The following is a 21,493-nucleotide window of genomic DNA, read 5'->3' as shown; positions in this document are numbered from 1 at the left end:
GGCCATGCTTGCCGGGGCTGATAGGAACTGTAGTTCAGTAACACCTGGAGGACCAAAGGTCCCTTACACCTGTTCTAGAGAATGTGCAATCAAATTACTCAGTGGCCAGCGATCTAAAAAGGGTTCACAAGCATAGAAAATATGCCACAATCAAGTGGCATGTATTATACACTAGTGTAAGTAAATATGTCATCAGTTACCTTTGCTATAAGGAATTTATGCTGTAGAAACAACTGGACTCCTTACAACTCACTTGGAAGCAATTTTCTTATAATTCAGTAAGCTTACTAGGTTGTGGAGCGGGGGAGACAAATATAGCTTGGCAAAGGCTTTAAATCGTGTTGTTGAGGAAAGAGACAGATTGACACACTAGTTTGTAAAATGTCAAATGTATCAATGGAACTTGCAAGGTTTTGCATTAGAATCATAAAATTTGAGAGTTGGAAGGGACCACCAAGTGTCATTTAGTCCAACCCCCTGCAATGCAGGAATCTCAACATAGCTTCTCCCCTGCACGAGTTTGTTGCTGTATTCTTAACATTCCCCTATGACTGAAGCATTTAGCACACTCCATATATTTAAATGGTTTCTCCCCTGTGTAAGTACGGTGTGAGAAATAGTCCCTTTACCCATAAACTAACAATTCAGGTGACCAGCATGAGTTTTAAGTAACTGAGTACTACCACTAATTGACAGTGGTTCTCCTAGTCATTGTCTTTCCTACTGCTGCTACCAAATATGCTTTTTGCTGAAGTTGCAGATAAGATTTTATGGGAAAGATCCCATGTTCAGTGGCGTCGCAATGGGGAGGGGCAGTGCACTCCCGGTGGCACATCTCCGGGGGTGACAAGGGGGCGCCCCACCACGGCAGTGCAAGCAGCCATCGTGCCACCGTAGCCGTGGCTCCCCCTCCCTCCCTCCCTGGTTTGCTGTAAAACGGCAAAGCAGGAGCCACTAATGGTGAGCCTTCCCCCCTCCCAGCCTCCCTCCCACCCTGGCTTGCTATAAGCGGCTCCAGCGTTGCCACTTTACAGCGAGCCAGGGAGGGAGGGAGGGGGACGAACGGGAGCCATGGCTCCCAAGAAGGCACAGCTTTGCCAGCGCCCCAGCAAAGCAGCGTGGGTGGGGGTGACAAAAAAAATTCCGCACCGGGTACCATAGGCTTGCTATGCCTCTGCCCATGTTTGACGCACACTATTCAACAGTTATGGCTAAACTTAATTGACACAAAAAATATACGGTACTTTGCTTGGATTAACTGTTCACCAGTTGTATACATGGTAAGGAGGGTTTTTTTTTTTACATTTTCAAAGGGGAAAAAAACGGCAATGTTTCTCAACTTCATGGCTGAGTGGGGATTTGACCCTGTTCTCCCAGGTCCTGGTCCAGCACTCTAACCCAGGCATCCCCAAACTGCGGCCCTCCAGATGTTTTGGTCTACAACTCCCATGATCCCTAGCTAACAGGACCGGTGGTCGGGGAAGATGGGAATTGTAGTCCAAAACATCTGGAGGGCCGAAGTTTGGGGGTGCCTGCTCTGAGCATTACGCCACACTGGATTTGGTTTGGGAACCTGGGTTGGAGAGGTACAGTTAAAGGAGTTGTAAAAGGTCTATTTCCTACACAGCTAGATACACAATATGAGGGCCCTGCTGCATAGGAAGAGTCCTCCTCTATCCAACAGTGAAGGACAGAGGGGAGAGACTGATCTTGCTGGGTGTCATATCATCCCTCTATCACTGTCACTCGAACCAGATGCTTCTGGCACAATGCCTCTGACTCACAAGCTACTGCCCAGAATATGTCTCAGAAATGTTCTGCCACTTGATTCAGTACCAACAATATTGCAGAGCATCCTGCACATGGTACTATTTTTTGCTTCATGTTTCGACTTACATGAAGAATGATAATCAGTGTGCCCGGTGTTTGTCATTTTTCTTCTGGGAGGACCCTTGGTTGCTTGGTGTGTTTTTGTAAAAACTTGTTTTCTTCTGACTTTACTTAAACATGTTCTTCTGAGTCAAGCCCTTGGCGTCTTCCTTGGGTTTTCTTAGTTTAGGCTCCTCTGCCTGATTTCAAATAAATAAATAATCAAGAGATATAATGTGCTGGGGATTATGAAATGCTTTGCAGCTTGCTAAAGAGATGACTTTAGTTAGGTGGCTTTAAAAGACAGCTACAACTTAAGTGAACAGGGGAGGGGTAACAAAACCAAGTACAGTATCCTTAAACAAATTACAAGTGCTTCTTCCCGTACACAGACAACTACTGAGAGAGACGCTGGCTTTAAAATGTAACACTTAAGGAGGCTATTATTAGTTATTTGCCAAGTTATTTTAAGAACTCTACAGAAGACTGTCTCAAACATTTGTCCCGAGTCGGAGCATAGTAGTCAAGGAACTATTACATCAGACAGGAGTGTTGAAAGGTGAACTGTACCTTTTAAAAAAGCTCAATGCAGTACTGTAGTTGAAATAAGATTACCAGAAGTAGATATATGCTGGATTTGTATATTGTATGTACTTGTAGTCCAGCTCAGCTCCCGTCACTACCTTGCAGGCCACCACTACTTTTTCGGCTGCTGCGAGACCTTGCAGGCTGCTGCTACTTCTGTCCCCTATCGCTGCTATGAGGACTCACAAGCCACCGCTGATTGTGCCGCCACCACCTGGCCTTGCAGGTTCTCACTGCTACTGCCGACACATAACACGGTCACGGCAAACTGTTTCTGCTACTGCCGCTTCTGACTTATCACCATACTTTGGATTGTCTTGAATACCACCATTTGGTAGCTAAGCCCCAAACCAAAAGTCCTCTTGGGATAGATTTTGGCTTGCCTGCTGATGAAACCATGTGTTAATTGATAATACTGTTATTTATCTGTTTTAGGCCCCTAAGTTGTAGCAGTTGCCAGGACATTGTCCTGCTTGCCTCTGTATAGTTACATCCGTATTTCAGACATTGTGGTAGATTGCAGTGTTTAGCTGGTGATTTTGCGAGCTTTAGCTGGTGATAACATTGCAACGTTTAGCTGGTGAGTTATCACAATGTTGAAAACAAGATATTGCCTAACCCTTACACACATTGTGATACTCAATATATTGTTAGCTCAAATTTTATGAAACAATTATCACGATGTGAACTTCAAACTGGTTTTGGACGATTTGTCACCCAGCACCAATACATATACAGTGGTGCCTCGCTTTACGAATGCCTCGCACAACGAAAAACTCGCTAGACGAAAGAGTTTTGCGTTGCGCGAGGCATTCGTAAGACAATAAAATTTTCTATGACCGCCACTTCGTCTTACGAAGCGCGGCCATAGAAAGCGGCAAAGGAAGATCAGCTGTCAGCGCGGGAAGCTGACAGTTAATCTTCCTTTGCCAGGGGGCAGAGCCGAAACGTGGCGGTGCGGCAGCTGCCCCTGCCTGTCTTCCCCTTGGCTCGGGGAAGACAGGCGGGGGCAAGCAGCGCCCGCTGCGATTTGGCTCCGTCCCCCGGAGCCACCGCACCTCCCCGCACCACCAGGGAAGACAGGTGGGAGGCGGCGGGGGGAGAAGCGCTTCTCTCCCCCGCCACCTCGCCGCGCACCAGCCCCCCTCTCATGTCGGGGGAGGCAGGTGGGAGGCGGCGGCGGGGGAAGCTCTTCCCCCGCCGCCACCTCTCGCTGTGCACAGCCGGCACGGAGTGCAACTTCGGAGACCTCCGAAGTTGCGCTCCGTGTCGGGGGAGGCAGGCAAGGCGGTGGCTGGGAGAAGAGAGCTTCTCCACCTTGCACACAGCCGGCATCGGACGGGGCTTTGGAGACCTTCTCCGAAGCCCCGTTGCATGCCGCCGCCAGTCCCCCAGAGCCTATAGGAACGCATTAAGTTTCAATGCATTCCTATGGGAAACTACTCACTAGACAAAAATTTTTTACACGAATTGACCCATGGAACAAATTAATTTCGTCTAGGGAGGCACCACTGTACATGCAGAAATACACAAAACATTGCCGTCTTTCAATAGCTATATTATCTATATCATTGGTCTTCAACTAGTGGATCTGGATCCAGAAGTGGGTCATGGCCTGATCCAAGGAGGGTCGTAATAGAAGCACCACCACTGTTTGGTTAGAATGTTGTTGTTGTTGTTGTAGTTGTACAAAACTAAGATAAACCTCAGCTTCTCAAAGCACATTTACACAACTTCCAGTTCAAAGGAAATGTTCGAGGTTAATTCTATTACTTCTGAGCAGAAAAATGATGCAGTGTTAATGATTTTATCCAATGTAAAGCAATGATATCATAAAAAATAAAAATAAAAAAAAATAAAAAAAACCTGGGCATATTCCATAGCAATGACATTGAACATGTGTTTCTATTGGCTAGTTGTTTTGATAATTCTGGAACAAAAATATTTCAGTCAGTTAGATTACTAAATAAACATCAGAAGAACTCAAATCACTGAGGTAATACACAAGGACAACATTTACAGAACACTCAAGCTAAGTCTACATGTTTGCTGAAACGGATGTCAGCAACTGCACAAGTCATCACTGAACAAATTATATAAACAATCTAATAAGTTTCCTGGACTTAAGTATAATTAACTATGTATACTTGCTGCTTTAATACTACTCTTTGGAGAGCTGGAATTCATTTAGGGCAAGTCTTTATGTTGTGGTTTGTTTGTTTTTTAAATCACTTTCTTTAAAAAGCCCACCATTTCCAGACAAAATACTCTACAAGGGAATTCATGTTGTTCTTAGTTGCTAAAAGAGAACACAGGTTTAAACTAGAGAGAAACTATAACTTTGAATTTCATATTCTGCAGAAAAGATGGAGGCAGCTTTTGCAACTGCTGAAATTAATGGCACTGAAATCTACATAAGAAAAAAATCATTAAGAGTCATGATGTTACTCCTATACAAAAGCCTCGTAGTGCTCTTTAACAGGAAAAACAACACATGGAAAAAACAAAACAGTAAGAAATCACCAAACTCAACTTAGGGTAGTCCTGAGCTGCAGCCTCTGTTTAGATAGCCACATATTACCCATCCGTGAGTTGGATGATAAATTCAGCAGAGGGTTGTGTGTGTTTGTGTAGCTATAATCTCTCTGTGTACATTTCTGGCCTCTTGCCAAAAAGGAAGAAAAGCTATTTATGCATGTGAATGAAAACCCAAGTGCAGAATTTGTACAACTTCCAGTGCTCAGGTTTGAATGCCTCAGGTTTAAATCCATTTACATTTTAAAACACAATGCATTGTTATTTTACTGGTGCATTTTACAGCAGTTATCCCTTGACCCACAGATTTTTTTTGTCCAGCCATTTTAAAGGTCTTTAGGGTAATACCTTGCCATTGTAACTTGGCTTCACAACAGAGATATAAGACTTCTTATTTAAGCATTACAGTGGACGCTCGGGTAGCGAACATGATCTGTGCGGGAGGCACGTTCGCAACCTGCACCATTTACAACCCGCAGCATTGTGTCTGCACACGGGTCATGATTCAGCGTTTCTGCACATGCGCGAGCACCGAAACCCGGAAGTAACCCATTCTGGTACTTCCGGGTTTGGCGCAGTGCGCAATCTGAAAACATACAACCCAAAGCGTCTGTAACCCAAGGTATGACTGTAATTGTTTAAAGTCACTCCTTGCCTAAAATACCACTCAGAAGTGTCTATTCAACTTCTGCACATAATGGTGAAAACGGGGTGCAAAGGAATACGATTACACCCAGCTTATACCCATATGGAGAGGGATGCATGTAGCCACGCAGAGCCACTTGTCTCGCCTTGGGAAAGACAGTATTTTTCCCTGTATAAGATGATATATTTTCTTAAGAAACAATTGGCAAAAATTGTTGTGATCTTCCCTGGAACCACTTTGGCAATGCTGAATAGGTTTCAAATAAAATAAAAGCAAATGTGTAGAACCAGACAGAAGCCCAAGTGTGATAATGTCACACATCTAATGTTATGCCCTGAAGACGGAAAGGTTTGATACAATGGTCTATCATGGAATAATGTTGCTTATTTTGACAGTTTTGATGGTTTAACTTTAATTCTTTAGATATTATGACAAATAAATAGAAGGTCAACAAATAAATAGAAGGTCAACCAAACAGCCATCTGTACTGCTTCCTAGTTCAAACTCTGCATTCCAGTTTACCACCTGCTTGTAACACAAGACCATTGTGGTTATCTTTATCTAGTTTCAGCTATAAAGTTGTGCAGGAACTTTCAGGAACTCTCCCTCCAGTCATTAGCATGGGGGAGGTGTCAATTCTTCCTTCAATTCTAATTAGGCTGGTTGGTTTACTAACATCCTATGAGGAGACTAGTCTAACTTGATATTCAGGACACATTCAAACCTAGGAAGTGGGAGGTTCATAACACCCACTCAATATTGTCATGCAATAAACTTCTGGGACTAAATTAAATTAGCATACTCAAATTTAAAAATACACTTACTTTTTATTTGTTATTTCTGCTCTTTTCTAGTTCAACCGAGCGCAGGCGAACAGTCAGACTCAGAAATTGAGCCAACGTAGAGAGAGGTCGGCTCTGCAGATGAAAGCTGGCTGATAGAGATGGGAAGGGGGGCGTCAAGTTCCCCTTCACAAGGAAGTCACAGACAGATAGCTCTCAAGCAGGGGGAGAGTTAGGAGGCAGTCAGAGGGTTACTAGGCAACCAGCAGAGAGGCAGAGGATGAAGTCTGTGTCTAGTGGAAGTGGGGAGGGGGAAGTCCAACCTCTCAGCTCCTGTTCTCGGAGACTGGACAAGGTCAAAGTGCAATGGAAGGCCAAGAGGGGAAGGGCAGGAATCTGGTGTCCTTCCTGTTGTGAGAGGGGCGGAGATTCAGACTGACCAACTCCTTCAATGGGAGCAGACTAGAAGCCACACTCTCAATGTGTTTTTGTAAATAAAAGTACCACAAAACTGCCGGAGAGTCATTAATTCTTATCAAGGCTTGCTTGCCTGCCTGAGATTATTACATTTTTATTATTTCATTCATCTTTTTTAATGTATGGTTTTGCAAACAATGAACACAAGCAATTATTTTAACTGTGAACAACCTGATTTTAAATCCATAAATACAAATACCGTGAATTGATATGTAATTCTAATCATTGTTTTGCACAAGCCTTTCAGCACTGCTTAAATCTAATGACCAGTGATCATTCTCACATCAGCAATCTTGTTAACCTGTTTTTTAAAAGTTTTTTAAAGCCTCTCTCACAAATGAGTATATAACTGCAAGGCGGCATAGGTTTAGGATCAGAGTTTTCCTTCTCCCATATGGGCTACCTTCCAGTCTGATGAGCCTCATCTGCCTCTCAATTCCCTCCACAACACATGCAGAAACTGCCTTCTTGGCCTTTGGACTCACTATTGGTCTTGTCTGCTCAATCCACCAGTCTGTTTTCACATGCAGGGGGAACTCCCTAACTCACTGAGGGTTCGAAAGCCATCGGCTACCCTCACCTGGTTTAGCCAGCCAGTTGAAACTGTTCCTGAGGTGGGGTCGCTGTCGCATGCTGGCAGCTTCTAGAAGCCACAGTGGACAACCTACCCCAGAAGGAGCCTGGCATGTCACTCACCAGAGGTACTACTCATCCCTGAACCCCCATTAATATAAATAATAATAAATAATAATAATGTAGCCTACTCATCTATTGGCTAACTCCCCCCGGCCTCAATAATATGACATCATTATACTTGCATATGTTTGCATGCTGTGTAGGTAAAAACCCAAAATTAAGCAAATGGGATGGCTCAAGGAAAGAGACAGACTCCAGATTCCTGTCTGTTTCCCAGTCTCTTGTTTTAATTATGGCCCTAGTAATTGCTGATGTTTTATTTCATTACATGTAGACAGGACTGTTGACACTGAAAGGTAATTTTTAACATAAGCCATAACAGAGATGAAGGAAGAGGAGAAATGATACCATGAGAAAATGAAGCAGATCTGTACTGTAGGGGCCATAGCCTTTCTACACACAACAGTTCACATTTTTTGGTCACAAGCACAACAAGAATGCTTTATGTCTCAGGGCTTATTGGGTACATGAACAGTATATTCAGGATATCAACAGCGTAACAAAAACCTTATGAAACCTCTATGAACATTTGCGTACTACTGAGAAAGCCAGTACTAAAAGATGTTTACTGGTCATTTTCCCCTCTTGCTTTTTCACGTCAGTATAGCATGCAGTATACCTTCTTTAAGAAAACCACACATCTTGTACTGAGAACAGGTATCTGCTGGAGGTAACTACACATTACATTGAACTCCCATGTCCTTCTCAGTTTCACAGTACCAGGGAAATAGTTCAGCAACTTTGCCCTTATAGTTAATAAATAATAATAATAATTTATTATTTATACCCCGCCCATCCAGCTGGGCTTCCCCAGCCACTCTGGGCGGCTTCCAACAGAAACATTAGAATACATTAGAAAACATTAGAATTTCTTAAGATGTCCTCTAAAAGTTTGGTAGTTGTTTTTCTCTTTGTCATCTGGAGGGAGGGCATTCCACAGGGCCGGTGCCACTACCGAGAAGGCCCTCTGCCTGGTTCCCTGTAACTTTGCTTCTCGCAGCAAGGGAACTGCCAGAAGGCCCTCGGCACTGGACCTCAGTGTCTGGGCAGAGAGATGGAGGTGGAGACGCTCCTTCAGGTATACTGGACCGAGGCCGTTTAGGGCTTTAACAACTAACAAAAGTGATCTGAAGGAAAATGGGCACACCTTAAAAAATGATTGATTTAATTTATTGGCTGCTTTTCAGCAGAAACTTTCAAAGCATTCATAAACATAATAAGCAACTAAGTCCAAAACCAGATAAACATTCCAACATGATGTATTGATGTAGGTATTTGTTCAAAATATGTCAGTTTCCCAGCTGAGGAGACTAAGAGACATGTCAAGGCGGCCCTGGTTTGAAACTCACCTCAACCATGAATTCACTAGGGGGACTTGGGCAAACCACTTTCCCTCTCTCAGCCCTCCCCAGCTGTAATATGGGAGATAATATTTTCTCACCTTACAGGGTCATAAGGATTACAACAAGATAATGATTTGTATAGCACTTTCAATTGTTCAAAGCGCTTCGCATGCATTAACTATATCTACCATCATGCTTTGTTGCTGCTGCTGTAATGAAAGATTGTGGTTTCTACTCCACCTCCCAAAACACACACACACACACACACACACACACACAGTGAAGCAAGCTTGCCCCATACTGTGAGACCTGACAATAGACTAGAAGATTACCTTGGTAACCAATGATTTTGCTCTGGCATAGCATTTTTCATCTCAAACTTAAGTCAGAGGCACTATAAATGTTTGCTTCCTTTAGGACTAGCTCCCTATCCTAAATCTGGATTTCTCAGTCTTCCATGGTTACTATTCAACAGCTGTGTCCCACTGGACCAAGGGCGGCAAGCCTCTCTCAGGTGCAGACACACATTTCTGAGTTAACAGCCAGGGCCCACATGCCAGTTTTGGTTTTGCTCAGGAAACAAAAGGGAGTGGAGCAACAACTGCACAAGAATCAAAAGGTTTCATCAACATGCCACTATCTATTTAAAATATTTCTATACCACTTTTCATCTATAAAGGAAATACCAAAGCAGTGCACATCTCACACAGCAATGCTCAATAATGATAATAATTTCAAATATCAATAGTCATCAGCAAAAACATTACAATAATTAATGACACTAGGGACTGGTACCAACAGTCATGGAAACTCTAAGGTAACAGGTATGCCTTCAATTTATGACAGAAACCCATGGTCAGTGCCCACCTGGTATCAACAAGGAAAGCACTCCACAATGGAGAAGGCCCTCTTCTGGACCCTCATCCAATGAGCTGTAGGTTGTGGCACAGTCAAGAGGGCCTCATCCACAGACCATAGCAACCTAAGCAGTCTATACAGGAGAAGGCAGCCCCTCTGATATCCTGGCCCCAATCTGCTTATGGCTTCATAGACCAGAACTAGCACATTAAACTTGGTTCAGTAGCTAACCAACAACCTGTGCAGTTCCTTCAGCACAGATGATGTGCACACAGTAGGAAATCCCACTAAAGGAACCAAGTCTCTGTATTATGCATATTTCTCCATCCAGGCAAGCAAAAGGTATTATCACAGCTCAATGTTGTTTTTCCAGTCAGCCATAAACATCCCAGGAGGGCATGAAGCAGGACCAGTGAGGGTTATAGCCTGGGGAGAGTCCCAAGGTACCCCAACCCTGCACTAGAATATACCAAAACACACTATGTCACCAGCACTCCATGCATCAACATTGGTGACCACATGGGAATGCCAACAACTAACCAAATTTCAATGCAAGTGCTACCCCAGGACTAGATCCAAGGGCAAGATGAACATTAGTTCACCCTTTTAGCACCTGGGTTTTTGATATGTCCCAAAATACTGCTTCAAAACTGGAATTCATGTGAAAATTCTCAAAAGAATGTATCTTAACATTTAAGTGATTGAAAATTGTCTAATGGAAAAACACAGTCATGTCATGAAAATTTAACTGACTGGAGAGACTAAACGGAAAGCATCAAGATGTCAAATTAGATTTTCGATCCTATTAAGATGAAATTCTCAGTGACACTAAAAACACACAAAAAAAACGTTTTTAGAATATGAAAGTATATTTCCTACAGCACTTGTAAAAATAAACTGAATTTGCTTAGTGTGTCCCAGAGGAAAGCAAGATAGAGTTGAATGTCCTAAGCCCGTACGAACTTGATGCAAATTACCCACCTTGCTTAGGGGTATCATCTAGCAAAGTGCTGCTTATGCATGAACTTCAGCAAGAGGGTGTAAGGAGTTTAGTACAGTCACTGAAGGCTGATGAATAAAGGACCGATGCTGGTATTGCTGCAGCACTGTGCTTCCTGTCAGCTGGCTTTCTTCTCTCTCACTATAGTGCACAAGCAGTTAAATACTGGCACCAACTTGAAATTAGTTTATTGCTCTTCTCAATGTTCCCTTTGTCTAACTGTGTGCACAGCATGTAGCCAGAGGGCACCATAACAGCATCAAGCAGCTGTGCTGCGAAGCTATTCTTACCTAGGATTTAATTGGTTATTTGCCTCCAATCAGCTGCAAAACCTGAGCAATATGCGATTCTCTATCTATTGAGACCTTATAAAATGTCAAGCAAAGAAATGGGAGGGGGGATTGAGCAAGCAGTGCCCAGCCATTAGGGGCATCCACACAGAAAATAAAGCCTCTGAGAGTCAAAGTAAACAAAGGATGATCAAGCTGTACTGGAATGTTCAGGCATCCTTGCATACATTCATTAATTTCAAGGCTGAGCATATAGTTCTGAGAAGATAGGTACAGTAGAGATGTTGTGGTGCAGCAGCACCTAGGCCACGTGGGAACTGTGCTCTAGTGCAGCTTCTGTCCAATCATGCTTAAAACCATATTCTTCCAGGTTCCACTTGGTCCAAAGATCTTTGACAAAAAGAATTGCCAAGCTATTGCTTTTACAAAAGCTGAAGAAGACAAACACAGTTTTCCATCAATGCTGATTTCAAACATTTCTTAAAACCGGAGCAAATGAATATGGTTCTAAATGTAGCACAAATGTTGCCATAAACAGTCAAGAGACTCTGGGACTTACCACATGTTTTTGGCCCTTGATCTGTTTTGTCACCATATCTGTTACCCACCAACTCAGAGTAACTACCTCATTCAAGTACGAGGGCATATAATTTATGTGACTCATTCAGTATCAAAAAGTCATCTCCCTACTTTGCTTTGCTTTCCCTTCTATATATTCTTTGGCAATCACTTGTAGCCGAGTAAGATTGCCTTCCATAAACACGGTTTTAACAATGAGTCCATAAGTGACTGTGGAGCCAATTCTGGATCCACATGTCCTTCCACAGTGGGGACATTGGTTTCTGGGGGGGGGGAGTTGATCATGGTGTGGATTTGCCAAGCGTGCCTTCCTCTTAGCACCTTTCTCCCTTGCCTCCTGAGTTCATGTGTCTTCAAAGCCCAAGACACCTTTGGTAAAGGCTGTTCTCCAACTGGAGCGCTCGCAGGCCAGTATTTCCCAGTTGTCAGTGTTTATACAATGCAGGTCTAGACAGCAAACACAAAGCTCATGGAAAAGATGGGAAACAAATGAATGTTTTCTGACTATTCCATCTCCCTTGTTAAGCCTGATTAATGTCACACTGCAAATATCCAGCCACCACACTTAAAGTTCCCTCTTCTGGGCAGACAACAGTCTTCTAGATTTGGCTTCCAGGAGCAGCATCTAGGTGAATATCCTGGCTCATTATTACATCTCAATCTTCATGGCACTACACTTACGTCAATTACAGGTCATTTGCTGTTCATTTTTAATCCCTTGAGATAATAAAATGTCAAAGAATTTCACATGAGTGGGATGGTGCCTGACAAATGCTTCACATTAGTGAAACAAAGGTTTTAGGAATGAAGAACTTTCCACAGATTCAGGTGACTTCTGTACATTTCTCCACAGAAAATACAGCTGCTGCTCAGCAGAAGCAGTGATTACTGCAGGATTAAAGGACTGTGGTTTTGGATGATTAAATTGATACATTTCTCATCCTTTGGTATTACTGATATACCCTAGCAGCAGCAACGTTCAGTGAAATTTTTCATAGGGGAACAGTTAGGGCCAGTTAGCTTGTGAGAGCAATTTGGGGGGGGGGCGGCGTTGTGACATACTGGTGTCACATGTGTGAGAATCACATATCTCTCACTAAGCCAGGTAGACGCTTCCCAGGCTTTGAGATGGAGGTACCAGGGGAACATTTAGGGGACTAACCTAGTCTCCCTAGTCCAGGCATAGGCAACCTTGGCTCTCCAGATGTTTTGGAACTACAACTCCCATGATCCCTGATGACTGGCCCTGTTAGCTAGGGATCATGAGAGTTGTAGTTCCGAAACATCTGGAGAGCCAAGGTTGCCTATGCCTGCCCTAGTCCAATGATCACATGCCACTGGCTAGCAGCAATAATGAAAATGCATCAATGTTAAGAACCTAATACTTTACGGTTAACAGTAGCATTTATAGGTATAGTGTTGGCCCCAGAGTATGGACTGCATGCATGTGCAGAAAAGATTACCCTCATGGGATGCGAGTGGTTTTCCTCTACTATATTGTAAATGCTTAGAATGATATATTGCATAAATTCCATTAAAAAACAACAACAAAAACCTGCTTCAGATATATACTATCTCCAGGAGAAAAATGCTGCTGAGATTTCAGCTTTTAAATCAATAGTAACCTCGATTGTAGTTTTTATTTTTTTAAAAAAACTGCAAGCATGTTACAGAACTCATGTAATGGCACATACTAGATACTCCCCATAAGCCAACAAAAACAAAACATTTCTCTCTGAAACACCCCTAAGTCAGTGAATAAAAGCACACAACATCTGTCAGCTTCCTGAAGTTGCTCACCACACCTTAAACTCTTCCAAAGCAAGCCTTTTTTTGTTTTACATCCCAAATACAGCATGGAGCATGCTCAAGTTCACCTCCCCTACACTGCCAAGTTTCAAGTCTGTCTGCTGAAACCTCAGTTTCTCATTATAATGGAATAATGCAATCCACATTAATTGCAATGCAATTAACACAGAGTCATGACAGGGGCCCTATAATTTTCAGTTCCCCTCTGAACTGTTTAGCCAATTAGAATGGGTGGGTATATGTTAAATTGTTATCTCCCCTTGTAGGATGAACCTCTGTCCATGTTGTATGCAAGCCAAACATTCCTGGAAAGACTTTTCACCCTTCCATGCATAACTTTGCACCTTTAAGCTTTTATGAACTCTCCCAGCCCCTCTTCTTCAAGAGAGCTTCTAAAACAGGTATGGGGGAATTTGTGGCCGTCCAGGTGATCCTGCACTAAAACTATCATCAACCCTCAGCCAGCAGAGCCAAATAGCAGAGAGGATGGGAGATGTAGTACAACAACATCTGTAGACCAAAGGTTCCCCAAAGCAACCATTTTATAACTGAACAAAACACAAAGTGCAGGAATTACCATTCTTTCACACATGTACATGAACTTTCAGTGCTCAAAGGGATTCTGTCTTTGAGGGGAAAGTTAAATATTTAATTATGTGATTGGTCTTGGTTATACTTGAAATGCTCACAGAGCATTCGATTCAAAATCCACCTAGCTTCACATGCCCACCGTGCTCCCATAACCAAAGAATTTAGGACAACTTAAACTAGTTTTAGCAAGCTCTACAAAAAATTTTCTTACAGATGTTGTATCATAGATTCCAATTTGTGCAAAGCTGAAAGCAAGAAACCTAAAATAATCGCACTGTCAAGACACAAGCAACTATCAGAAAACCCCATTCCTGTGGTATCATGAAACCACATGCGTCAGAACCCCCTTAAGGTTTTTTATGATAAGAACCAATGCGGCTGTAAAAACAGCTTTTGATTCAGGACACTTCAATAAGCATTTACAGTACTCTAACATTTAACATTTATCGAATCCATATGAAATCTAACTGGGCTGTTTCATGCTACTGCATGAAGCAAGCCAAGGACTGATCATTATAATGCCCGCTCAATAAACCACCTCCACAAATGTCAATGCAATTTGCTGTCCCAAAAAAAGGCTGAACATGCAAACATTTCCAGACAGAGCCCTTGCAGCTTCAGTCTCCTCTTCGCACAACTTTAGTGGTTTTATTTTGTTTTGTTTTTTACTTAGAGACATAGGAACAATCCTGGGCTTTGACTTGAAAACATGAGTTTAACGTTGTTGCTTGCTTATACTGTAGATCTAACTGCAATACTGTGCAAGTCACATATCCAGCTTCAGATTCATATCTGCAAAAGAACATATGCGACCTATATCCTCTTATAAATAATTAAGGATATAATCTTAATCATGTCTACTCAAAAGTAAATTCCACTGAATTCAACAGGCTTACTCCAAGGTAACTGGGGTTAGGACTGCAACCTATATCAGGCCCATCACCAGCCTAAAAGTAGGGGAAGGGACCTAAAAGGGAGGGAGGGAGTTTATCCCAAGGTGAATATTAAAGCCTTATTTATATTCACTGAGGCTATATTGATGGAGATAATGGTAATACTGATCATTATGGTTTACCTGCACGGACCCTGCAGCATCAGCAGGCCAGGCCACATGAGAACGATTTCTGGGGTTTCCAGAGCACAACACACTCCTCCTCCATTTCCCTCTATTCTTCATCTCTTTATTTTCATCCATCCATGCCTTGTCAGCAGGTTTACTTCGCATGTCTCTTCCTTAGCCTCTTAGCCCTACTTCCTTGTTGCCTCCATCTCACCCTTCCTTTTTATCTTTTCAATCCTCATTCTCCCCCCTCCATCCTTCACTTTCTCTTCTTTCTGCCCTTCTCCTCCATCTCTCTCTTTCCTCACTTCTTTCCAGTCATTATCCCTCCCCCTGAATCAAACCTGTTCCTCATTCCTAGTAACAACTCAGGATTGTATGAACATGGCAGGTAAGAACCTGCCAATGGTGGAGCAGCAGGGACTTCAATGGCAGGAGTTAGGATTCTTCACCTCTAGCAATAATGTAGTACATCAGGTTCATATCTGTCCTGCACTCCAAGGACCAAATTACATCGAGGCAGAAAGGCAGTTCTGAATAGAAACAGAAGGGCTTCTCTTACATACACACACACACACAAACACACACACTATCCAGATGCCAAATTTGAAATTTCCATTCAGAATTTAACTGGGCCAGCCATCATAAAACATGAAAGCTAATGGGAGTGAACTCTACAATGCAAATGAGTAGACACTGCCGCAGCAGCTAGCATGATAAAATATACTTAATACTTTCTTGCTCCTTGCTCAGGGTGGACTTGCATAAAACAAAAGAAGAGCAATGCTGGATTAGCCCAGTAGCCCATCTAGACCAACAATGTTCTCATAGTGGTCAAGCCAAATAGATGCCCATGGGGATCCTGTGAGCAGGACCCAAGCACAGCTGCAACCTCCTCACTTGTGGTTCCCAGCAGCTGGCATTCAGAGGCATCCCACCTCCAACAGTAGATCATTATGGTTTACCTGCACAGACCCTGCAGGTATCATGCCATCATGGCTGGTGGCCATCAAGCGCCTTATCACCCATGCATTTGTCAAATTCCGAAACCCATCAAAAAAACCCCGAACATGAATTATTCTTCCTGCTGATTTGCAGAAGCGGGTATAAATTCTAGCTCTTTCTGTAGCTGTTGTGACAGCAGAGTGATTGGGAACCTGAGGCCCTCCAAATACTCCCCAAAAGCACCCACCAACAAGACCAACATTCAGGAAAGGTGGTGGTTGTAGTAGGATAAGTCCAAAGGTTCCCCACCACTGCTACAGCATGACTTGACAGTTATACAAGAGTCACAGCTTTGTTCCTACCAGCTGAAACATTATATTTATGCTGCTTCGAGGGGGCACCTCACAGAGGGGCCCACATACAGGCACCATGCAGTCTCTGCTAGGTTACTGGGACCCTTGACCAAGGGGGAGGGGTGTTGAGAGCAAGAGTTAACACCACACACCTGAGAGCAGGTTAAAGCTCTTTAGGGGCCAAGTATCAACACTCTCCTGGTGCCATGGCGCTGTCACGGCAAATTCTGCTATTGCCCACTCCCAACTACTGCAAAAGTCCAATGATAAAAACATAGCCAAAAGCATACTGGCAGACAGCCCAATAGTAAATAATAATAATAATAATAATAATAATAATAATAATAATAATAACTGTCCTCTCCTCCACACTTTTACAATCCATAGATTATTTAATAGCCATAGGCCTAGGTAAAGAGGAATTTTTTGCCTGGCATCTAAAGACATGTAATAATGGTGCCAGGCGAGCCTTTCTGGGGACAGTATTCAGCTATCAAGGAGCCACCACAGAAGAGGCCTGTTCTTTTGTTGCCACCCTCTGAACCTCACTGGGAATGGGGGGGCATACAAAAGCACCTCCGATAAAAAGTGCAGGGTCCAGGTTAGTTTGCACCTCAAGGTTTTAAATAGCAAAGAGGAGATAATACCTAACATATTGATAGATCTCTTGACCCATGTGTGGTATAAGTTTAGAGTTTCAGCATGGGTGAAATAAGCCCCACACCTGGAATCTGAAATATATCTATTGTGGGCCAGCACTTAAAAAAAAAAAAAACACCAAGCCTGGTGCTAGTGCCTAGGAGTTTAATTTCCCTCTCCCCATCCCTCCATGTTTTAAGACTATAAATCTTAAACCCACTGCCCCAGGAGTAAGCCTAACTTGTCTCCTAGTAATGAGAGGAATTTTGTTGCATGCTTCAAATATGCACCAGAAACATTGTGGCACACATTAAGATTCTGCAGTGAACTGTTTAATAGGCATCCCCTCCTTACCTCAACACCTAATCACAGTGCAAGCTGAGTGCTGATTACATTTTCAATTATTTTCAATAATTGTTCACCTAATTATATAAAACTGGCTTAGCGTAATTTGTCTTCTTTCAAATTAATTTGCTTTTCGGTGTACATTAGTGGATGCGTCTCCCACTGCTACTTGTGTGTCTGCAACCAGTTTTATTCATTTGGGGCTATTTTCTCTTTTAAAATGAAATTATTTGGTATAACAATAAGGCTAATAGAATTGATAATGTGAACAAATCAGAACCAGCTGCTTTGGGGGGAAAGCAATCTAATCCAGTTTTTCCCTCTTCCTTCACCAATGGGTCTTTCCATGGGCGTAGCCAAGGGGGGCAGGGAGGGCAGCTGCCCCCTAAGTAAAAAAAAAAATTAACTGAGGTTCTGTCCCCACCCCCCTACACACACAAATACTGGCTGCACCCATGGGTCTATCCCAGGTTACAAAGTGTCTTCTAGAATGGACAAAAAATGTAGTTCTGGAAGTTTCCATTATTTTCTCCCCCCACAAATGCAAAATGTTAAACTGTATCTTGTTGCTGATCCACAAACATGTTCTTGAATAAAATTATTTCCATTAGTGGCTTCTAAAATAAAACTTGGTATACAGTGGTACCTCTGGTTATGAACTTAATTCGTTCCAGAGATTCGTTCTTACCCTGAAACCATTCTTACCCTGACGTACCACTTTAGTTAATGGGGGCTCCCGCTGCCGCCGCTGCACAAATTTTGCTTACATCCTGAGGTAAAGTTCTTAACCAGAGGTACTACTTCTCGGTTTGCGGAGTCTGTAACCCAAAGTGTTTGTAACCCGAGGTACCACTATAATTCCATTTGATGAGTTTCCCTTCACCAAGTTACTGTGAAACTAAAATAAAATCTGCTTTTATCAGGCTTTCTACCCAAATCAGGGGTTTTTTAAAAACCAATAGGCATTCAGCAACCTAGAGATTTTTAAGCATGCCTCCCTACTTCTGAATTCTAAAACCCAGCAACAAATCACCATAAAATGCAAATATAAAGAGGGAAAGCAAGTGTGGTTTTGTTTTCTTAAATTTTTATCCCCCTCCTGCTTTTCCTAAAAAAGGGGGGGGCATTTTAGCTCTATAGTAAGTATGTGAGGTAGGCTTAGCTACCAGTAGTGACTTGCCCAAGGCCATTCAATAAAATCATGGTCAAGGTAAGGGATTTCAACCACAGCAGATGTGTTTTTGGTGTGAACCAAATTCTCTTTAAGTCATGCATTCCCTTGAAAATCCATACATGAGCAAGCATGCAACCATTTTTCGTGTAGGTTAGAACTATATTTCAGACCAGTTACCAAAATAGATTCTGAGAAAAGACAGGATCAGAATATTTGATGAATATTGAAAACAATGAGATTAGAGCGATGGGAGTGGGGAGTAAGAATGTTGCTACAAACTATAGCTACAGCTCATGGCACCATTAGAAGCGGCATAATGTTGCTGAGTTGCAGAACTGCAAGGGAGGGTTTCCTGCAGCAGCAGCAGCAGCAGCAGCAGCAGCAGCAAGGCGGCTGGACTATATGACCTGGAAGTCTCTTCAAACTCAGATTCTAAAAGGGGAACTTCCAAAGTTTGAGATTCAAGTTTCTTAGTATCCGAGCCGAAACCTCATTGAATTTCAGCTCAGCTCCTAAATAACTTCAACCCATTCCAAGCTGGCCCACTGCCTTCCCCTTCCTCCAATACCTATGAAGTGGTGCACAAATCCTCAATCCTTACTAAGGACCTGGAAGCCCTGGTAAACCACAATTCCTCCCCCCCCCCAAAAAAAACCCTGCGATTCTTTGCACTGAGTACTTTCTGTGGATAAAATTTTGGGGTCTACTGAAGGGCAGTGGAGCAGCCTCATTTACATGGATATGTATAGCTTCTGCAACTGCTGCTGGAAGGTAAATTGTGAGGATGGATGCTTGCAAGTGGGGGGGGGGACACTGTAGGGAAGTTCAGGTGGCATAGTGGAAGTCTTCCACACACGAACACTCAAAAGCCCTATTTACAACAACAACAACAACAACAACAACAACCTGGGGAAAATGCATGATAAGCTCAGAAATAATAAGTCCATTTGAAATTGAAAGGAAAGGGGAAACTCCTATTCCCAGTAGTATTGTTATTTCATAAAGTTATGAAAACCAGGATTTATATTGTGTATGCACACAAACATACACACACTGAAAACTCCATAAATTACAATGTAAACAAGTATTTATTCCAACACCCAGTAAAACATTAAAAAATTGCTTCCCTTTGGGGGCTTCCGGTTTAGCGCCAGCGCCGTCCGGTGGGGTCTGCCTCGATCTCCGAGGCAGCCTGTCTTTGCGAGGGGGGGGGAAGCAGCGGGGGCGACGCTGCACCCCATAGAGCCCTATATCGAGCGTTATAGGGACGAAAAGCCTCAGCGGAGCCCCAATTCGGACTCCCCAACTCTCTGGTAGGCTCTGATAAGAGCCCCAGAGCGAGGAGGGTTGTAGTCGCGGGGCCATTTTGAGCACCATTGTTGTCTTCGCAAAGAGAAGCTCCGTTCCGGAGGCGGAGAGCGCTGAATACTTCCAAAGAAAAAGGACTCAAAAAATAGATTACCGTGAGTAAGAAGGCTAAAAAATTCTTTTTGGGACTTAAATTTGGAGCGGGAGGAGATTTAAAAAACGGAAGCCGATCTCCCCCATATTGATTGAAAGTGGAAACAGTTAAGAAAATACCCATTGCCAAGTCATTTGTCGACTTGTTATATCTATGCATCTGCAAGAACTGTGCTGAAATCCCCCTTGGTGACAAGGCAGAGGGGAGAGTGTGAGATTTAATAAGAGAGAAGAGTCTCTTACTACTGCTGGAATCGGCGGTCCTGATGGACTCAGCAAGATTTGTGTAATAGGGAGTTTTGAAACAATGTTGATAAACTGAGCTGTAAAAGTTGCTTACGAAAACTCCCTTGAATTACAATTTAGAAACAAGTAATGGATTTTAATTTCTGAATACATTTAACCAGTTTGGAAAAATGGCGATCGAATGAAAAATACTAACACTTCCTGTGCTCTGGGATTGCACTGTGTCCTTGAGAGGAGTACAAAAATGTCAACATACGATTACACAGTTGGATTTAAAGAAAAAACTCTGAAATTCTTATGGGAACTTACTATTGGAACACACAAACAGATTGCTCAATTAGAGGAAACAAATCGACTTCTTCAAGGGGACAAGGGACAAAAAAAGTTGGAACAAGAGAATAAACAAGAAACAGAAGGAAAGCGAGAAACATGTCAGTTTTTGGATCAAGAGGAAGTCTGCAATGAGAAGAAAGAGGAAAAAGTTTTTGAGCACGTGAATCAGGGGAATGACGCTCCCATGGAAGGGGGAGCAGAAATTATGTCTGGACTTCAGAATACCCATAGGGAACAAAGACCGTGGGAGAGGATTACCTACATTGAGTGGATGATACAAACAATAAAGGGGCAACAGCGAGGGAATGGAAAATTTGGACATGTAAAATTTCGCAGAAAGGGAGTGGGGTAAATGGAAAAAGGTTCCTTGTTTAAAGGCTGGCTAAACTGGTTTATGGACTATGGAGTTTGCTGATCCGAGAAGGGAGGTGCCGTGAACAGGGGGGGGAAGAGGCTAAAATTAGAAGATAAGATTTAAAATGGAATAAGAAAATGATATATAGATTTTATAAAAGTATGAAAGTTCTTGCAGGAAAATTTCAGGCAAGGGAGGGAAAGTAGAATAGAGATGTGTGTGCGTTTTTCTTTTTAGATTGGAAAGAAGATTATTAGTATAGCTGGGAAGAATGAATAATGGGATAGCGGGGTTCTCTAATCCTCCCCCCGTGGTCGTCTCCGTTCTGGGGTTCCCTGGTGGCAGAGGGGGACTCCCGGAGTGGGGGGAAGGGGGGGAGGGGGAGAACCAGCTGGAAAAAGAGCCATCTCTTCCTATCTTCTGTACCCTGGAGGCTCTCAGTGGCAGGGAGAGTTCTGGGGTGTGGGGAGAAGGAGGGGAATGGAAGGAGATATATAAGTAAACAAATAAAAAAAAATTTAT

At 42.9% G+C, this 21,493-nt stretch overlaps 1 protein-coding gene across 7 annotated transcripts in view; it reads right to left on the bottom strand.

Annotated features, from left to right (window-relative positions):
• Nucleotides 1–21,493, bottom strand: part of HTR4 (5-hydroxytryptamine receptor 4) — a 173,207-nt gene that overhangs the window by 145,834 nt on the left and 5,880 nt on the right. Inside the window, exon 1 of one of the 7 annotated variants that reach the window (XR_009557163.1) lies at nucleotides 10,773–12,863. The exons of the other annotated variants lie outside the window; for them this stretch is intronic. The gene's annotated coding sequence lies outside the window, so the exon portion shown is untranslated. Of the gene's footprint in view, nucleotides 1–10,772; nucleotides 12,864–21,493 lie in introns of those variants that run through there. 7 annotated transcript variants of the gene reach the window in all.

The sequence above is a fragment of the Zootoca vivipara genome, chromosome 2 (genome assembly GCF_963506605.1).
Source record: "Zootoca vivipara chromosome 2, rZooViv1.1, whole genome shotgun sequence".
NCBI lineage: Eukaryota > Metazoa > Chordata > Lepidosauria > Squamata > Lacertidae > Zootoca > Zootoca vivipara.
The sequence above is the reverse complement of the archived record's forward strand: the minus strand, read 5'-3'. Positions and strand labels throughout refer to the sequence as shown.